Genomic DNA, 6,910 nt, shown 5'->3' on the forward strand with positions numbered 1-6,910 from the left:
CAGTCATGCTGCAAGGTATACATAGCATTTGTACATTTGTTTTTTTGCAGCATATGTGTGAATAAGTGTGACAACTGGCACCTATCAGGGCCTGTGCACCAACACTCGTTTTCTCTATTGAAATAGAAGAACTACCGAATATATCCAACATTGCCAGTTACCTGGGTGTATACATAATTAATATTTGTTTTGACAGCAATTCGGTGTGATACCAAGCTGACATTCCTCACAATCTCCATTCAGCTCTCCTTCTTCACTCCCCCTTTTCTTTTCTCCCGTTTTCTCTGTTTCTTTTTCTGGCTTTCTCCTCCAATCTCTTCATTTTTCCATTTCTCTATATATCTGCGGACTCTCATCCATGATCCACAGGTATATCCTGTCTCTAACATAGACAGCAGATCCGCCCCGTTCCTCTGTCTCTCTCCCCATTCTTGTTTAGGTGCACTCTCATTGGTGAGTCGGCCATAGTAGGCCCAAGAAATTACTACCATACCCCACCGACAGAGCCCGATCTCGTCCGATCTTGGAAGCAAAACGGTGGTGGGCTGGGTCAGTATCTGTGAGGGTGACCCCCAGAGAATACCCGGTGTTGTAATTCATGACCTCCTCGACTCCAAGCCAACAGCAGGATCACCATATTTTCCTCCAATCATCTCTTTCGCCTATTTCTCTAATCTGCGCTACCTTTTCTAAGTACCGTCTTCCTTGACATGTCACAGATTTGACATTGGTCAATGCCATTAAGGATCTATACTCCTGATAACCTTTCGGTTCAGTGACCCTTGGAGGTCCTATTAATACAAGCAGAGCTTGTGCTGGTGGGATAGGATCAGGGTGTAGAGCCAGAGTGTCTACATCCCTCCGCCCGTTCCCCAGACCTGAATCCAATTGAGCACATCTGGGACATCATGTCTCGCTCCATCCACCAACACCACGTTGCACCACAGACTGTCCAGGAGTTGGCGGATACTTTAGTCCAGGTCTGGGAGGAGATCCCTCAGGAGACCATCCGCCACCTCATCAGGAGCATGCCCAGGCGTTGTAGGGAGGTCATACAGGCACGTGGAGGCCACACACACTACTGAGCCTCATTTTGACTTGTTTTACTGACATTACATCAAAGTTGGATCAGCCTGTAGTGTGTTTTTCCACTTTAATTTTGAGTGCGATTCCAAATCCAGACCTCCATGGGTTAATAAATTTGATTTCCAGTGATAATTTTTGTGTGGTTTTGTTGTCAGCACATTCAACTATGTAAAGAACAAAGTATTTAATAAGAATATCTCATTCATTCAGATCTAGGATGTGTTATTTTAGTGTTCCCTTTATTTTTTGAGCAGTATATATATATATATATATACACACATACACACACACACATGTATATATATATGTGTGTGTGTGTGTATGTATGTATATATATATATGTTGCACACACATTCAATCATACAGACACACACATATACATGCAAACACACATACACAAGCACACACAGAAACATACATACATACATACATACATACATACATACATACATACATACATATCTGGCATACTGGAATGTTAGGAGACAACAGATTTTGGAAAGTTCCAAAAGCCTTTTGATTCTTATCAGTGAGTGGGGAAGTTTATGGCCCCAAAACCAGTTACTTGCAGACCCTGTGACATGTAAGGAGTTAGGACAGGAAGTGTAGGGGGTTTTAGTAGAAGGAACAAAGCAGAGGCTAGAATTCAGTGTGAGCTGAGGACTGAGAATGGAGGGCACAGGCTAGTGACCAGGAGAAACGCAGTCTGGGGACTGTGGAACAAGCATGGTACTCCACAGTCCCTTGTATTATGGAGAGAAGAGCAGCGTGTGGGTGTTGCTATGAAGAGAGGGAGAGCCCATATCTGCAGTGTAACAGGAAAGCCAGCAGCTTCAGTGAGAGATGGAGAGTGCAGTGTGAGAGCCACAGTATGCAGAGTACAGTAGAAGGAACCAGGAACAAAGGCATCTTCAGGGATACCCAAGAAGCAGGACGGGAGGTGTGAGTCTGCAGGAGAGGACCTGGGTGAGTAGTAGGAACCACGTTTGGCGGAAGGCCCCCAGTAACGTGTCCATGAGAGATCCCGTTTAGATAGAGCCCCTAGCGAATGGGGGAGAGCACACTGAAATGAATCTCAGTTTGCGGAAGCCGCACTACTGATTCCCAGAGACTGCAATGGTATGTATGTACTGTAATGCTGTCACATCACTGTAAATGCTGTTATTGCCCATTGATGCGAATTAAAAGAAATGTAACCTGATGTAACCCATATGAATATTACGCTGGAGAGAAGAACAAGAAATCAAATGTTATTGTCGTGATAACCCTGTCTAAACTGTGAATAAACTGCTTGCCTATGTGATGAAATGGCCTGGCGTGCAATGCTTTTAAAATCACTGATGGACCTGCCGCTGCCCGGCTACCACACATTCACACAAACTTTACATGCTGTATAGTGTATACACTACATATTTAAATATTCTGTACAGTACTGTACCATCCATCAGGAGCTGGGAGGCAGAAGCAGATTGGTGGCACTGTCTGGACGGAGGGAGCTGCTATGGCTGAGCATGCGCAGCCAGCAGCTCCCCCGGGACAGCTTTTACTGAGACGGAGACACTGCTGTCTCCGTCTCAAAAATTAAAGTGTTGGCTCATCAGGGGGGGTTTCCAGGTACTCAGAAACCCCCCCTGCGTGCACCACTGCCGCTCCCCTTCTAGGTACTACCATTCTGCATACACACATTGCTGCATTCTTATTTTTCATTGATCAAGCCCATGCTGTAGCTTATCTGTCAGCTGTCTCAACTGTTTTCTTTTTTACCTCGGTAACTGATGCACAGGGGTGTATCTAGGGGTCTGAGCTCCCCTGCATAGTAAGGGAAAGTTGGAAGGAGTCACTCACCAGGGGCGCCCCTATGATGCAATGAGCACTGATTGGCTCACCACGGCTGCCCATGATTGGCTGGCGCTCCACGAGCCATGATTGGTTTGCAGAGGGCGCCGGATTTGAAATGCTGCGGGCGGCGCTTCCAATTGGCTGCCAAATCGGTGTCAAGTTTGAAGCAACGCTTCCACGCTGCTGCATGCCACCATACTTTGGCAGGTGCTGGGGACAAACACACCGCCATAGTGCCAGCGACCACCTTGTAGGGGACGCAGAACCCCTGCACTCCGCCATTGCAGCCTCGATGTGCCCTGCAATACAGGGCACATCTCCACACATTCAACCGCAGGCACAGCTCACAGAGCAATACAATAATACGGCAGCGGCGCTGTCACATGAAAGAGGGTGTCGGGCCAGGATGGCACCGCTGGGCAGCACCCCCTCCTCAGCAAGCACCCCTGGTGTGTGCCATCCTGGCCAATGCATAGATACTCCCCTACTGATGCAAAATGGGTTCCTTTGAGTACAGATTTGACTTTAGGTAAAATAAAAAGTCACACAGTGCTTGGTCTGGTGGGTGCTTTAGTACTGCAATCTGTTTCTCAACCAAAAACTGCTTCACAGAGAGAGCTGTGTGGGCTGGTGAATTGACCTGATGGAAAAAAAAAGCAAATTTTTCCACAACTCTGGCCTCTTCTGTTTCTTTTCCACGAAGATTATAGAACATGTTTGTAATAATGTTGATTCACTGTTGTGCTTTCTGGTACCCAGTCTGCCAAAACAATATCCTTGATATCAATGAAAACAATTAACATGGATTTGAATTTGGATTTGCTTTGACGTGCTTTCTTCATTCTTGGTAATTATGGTGTTTTCCAGTGCATGGACTGAAGATCCATGTTTCATCATAGGTAACAACACCTTTATGTAAAGAATGCAAATCCACTTGCATTTGTTCCAAAATATCTGTACTAATTTGCTTTTGATTTTCTTTTTGCTCGGCCGTGAGAAGCCTTGGAATCGTAGAAACATAGAATTTGAAGGCAGATAAGAACCACTTGGCCCATCTAGTCTGCCCCTTTTTTTTCATATTTTTATCTTAAACCTTATTTGATCCTTATTTCTTTGTAAGGATATCCTTATGTGTATCCTATGCATGTTTAAATTACTCTACTGTCTTAGCCTCTACCACCTCTCTATTCCACTTGTCCACTTCCCTTTCTGTGAAGTAATATTTCCTCAAATTTTCCCCTGAACCTGATCCCTTCAGTCTCAGTGCATGTCCTCTTGTCCTATTGCTTCTCTTCCTTTGAAGAATGTTTCCCTCCTGGACTTTGTTAAAACCCTTAATATATTTATCTTAGCACAAACTTTTGTCATGTTAAGATCTTGATGCAAAACTTGCCTAACAGTTTATTTGTTGATGTGTACCATTCCTGCTATCATTTGGATACTGATTTGTTGTTCAGTTTGCATGCCAAGTTTTCTCATGTACTTATTTAGAGTACTGTTGCGGGACAGCTTTGGTGAGTCTGTGCAACTGCAGCCTGTCTCCTGTATATGGGGCCTGTGCAGCCTCACCTGTCAGATAATTAGGCCATTATGTGGTGAGTCTGTGTAACTGCAGCCTGTCTCTTGTATGTGTGGCCTCTGCTGTCTCACCTTTCAGTTAATTAAGCCATTACCTTGTGTCTGGCTTCCAGTCATCCTGATTGTGGTGTGGTTCCTTTAATACCCAGCCTGCCCTTCAACTGATGCCGGTGATAGACACATGTTCCTGTTTGTACTTGTGTCCAGGCCCTGTCCTATGGTGGGATCTTGAACCTGTCAGTTCAAGAGAGATCCTGTCTATCTGTGTTGTACCTGTGACCTGGAGACCTTGCTCGATTGATATCTTGACCAGATCCATCCAGCCTTGTATTCAGGTTTTTGCATTCCACACAAACACTGTCTTGCTTACATTTCTGTATAATAACATCTTAGAGCATTCAGTGAGAACCTGTCAGCTTGTGTTAGATCCTCTCTGCCTGTGTTGAACCTTTGACCCGGAGACCCGGAGACCTTGCCAGATTGATTACCTGACCATAACCAGCTAGCCTTGTACTCAGGATTTTGTGGAGTTTCCATAAAGACACTGCTTGCTTGTATTTCTGTATTATAACATCTTCATGTATTGTTGCATTCACAATCATTCATATATTCTTTGTCTTAGTTTTCAACACTCTGTTCCTTGGTTCCTATGTTGGCATTTCGGCGGCCATGCTGCATATAATCTGTTCATTGTCCTTTCTGTATTCTCTCCCATTGGTAGTCACACTAGTCTTAGTTAGCTTCACCCTTATTCACTCGCAGTCTCAGTTGGTGCCTTGTTACCTCGTAAGACCTGGGGCAATGGAGTCTGGGTAGACCTAATTCGCCCATTTAAACGGGGCTGCTATAGGAGAAGACTAGCTCTGCAGGCACCAACTGACCACTGGGGCGGAGTAACAGAGTCAGGGGTAAGAGTAGGCATTGCTGCAGTTATTCATAACTGGCCACAGCTTCACTCATGAGTACTGGAACTCTCCAGTTGCTACCCACTCCCCAGAGTTCCAGGTACTCAGTTCATAACACTGGGACATTCATCATCTTCAACATACTCACAACTGTCACTAAATATTTTGTGCCACTCAAACCCACATGTATGTGACATACAATCTGCTCCATAAGCCTCAGTTAGCATACGCAAAGATTCTGTGGGCATTTTGTTCCATTTAACTGAAACTTTTAAGTCAATATGTCGGTCTACTTTGAACTAAACATGTTTACGACACATGGGAAAGACAACTTCTTTTAAACGCTTTGTGACTGTATATTTGTGGGTTTGTAGATACTCAGGAAACTGTACATATTAATATTTGTTGTGAACCAATATAGACATACACCAACATTTTATTTTTCTCTGTAACTACTGGTATAGGAGCTTACTGTCCCTCCTCTTGTATAAAAAGCGCAAAGCTGTAGATCCATTAGTGCCAAAACATGTTCCTGTCACATATAATTATTCTTTTAAACTGTACATTGTGTTACATTTAAAACCATTATTTGTATAAAAAGAGATGTTTTATGTACATCTTACCAATATCAGTGTCAGTTGCATAGATTGGCAATACCGCTGATATAACAAAACATTTTATTTCAGAAGTGACCAACATGAAAGTTACAAAAATGAAAGATAATCTGTGTTCTATTAAAGAATGCCAGATAGAAAAGGCTTTGAATCGCGGAAAGAGCTTACATCCCAAGGGCTTCAAAAACCGAGAAAAGGATTTAAAATACCACAAAATGCTGCTGACCCAGTGGTACACTACTATACAAATGTAAAGCTTACTTATTAGACCTGCTGTGAATCCCTCTGTAGATCAATTTGTAGTTGAGTAAAAGCCTTGAATATATTTTATTTGCTGAAAACGTTGTTATTTTTTTATCGCTATTTATATGGTTACCTTAACTTGCTTTTCTGAAGGACATTTGAAGAAACCCTGGTAATGAGAGTGGTATAAATGATGTATCGATATTATCCTACTTGAAATGTCCTTTGCTATTATGCAATAATGTGTACAGTAGGAAAGCAAGTATCCTGTAAAGCAGAAGAGAACATTCCAAAACTCAAAAATGAATGATCTGTAAACCTGTTGGTCTACCGGGCATAACAACTCTGCTGTGCTGGTTTCTTATAGGTTTATGTCAATGATAAATATGGCATTGCTTATTTTTCTTTCTTTTTTTTTACTGATGTATTGCATACACATTTAAACAATTTTTGTCTGCACACGAAGAAGGCAAAAGAATGTGATCTTATGGTACCAAAGGGGACTAAAATGTAGTTGCGTACAGTGTTTACTATTTAAAGAAAACTCCATGGTGAGGCTTAGAAGTGCAGTTTATTTGCTATTCTGGCCCCTAAAATGAATATGAGCTGAAGAACCAATAAAAAATGGCTCTTTATGCATTAGGA

General features: G+C 43.0%; 1 pseudogene; it reads left to right on the forward strand.

Annotated features, from left to right (window-relative positions):
* Nucleotides 1-479: 479 nt before the first annotated feature.
* Nucleotides 480-598, forward strand: LOC134981755 (5S ribosomal RNA; annotated as a pseudogene).
* Nucleotides 599-6,910: the final 6,312 nt, after the last annotated feature.

Source organism: Pseudophryne corroboree, chromosome 12 (assembly GCF_028390025.1).
Source record: "Pseudophryne corroboree isolate aPseCor3 chromosome 12, aPseCor3.hap2, whole genome shotgun sequence".
NCBI lineage: Eukaryota > Metazoa > Chordata > Amphibia > Anura > Myobatrachidae > Pseudophryne > Pseudophryne corroboree.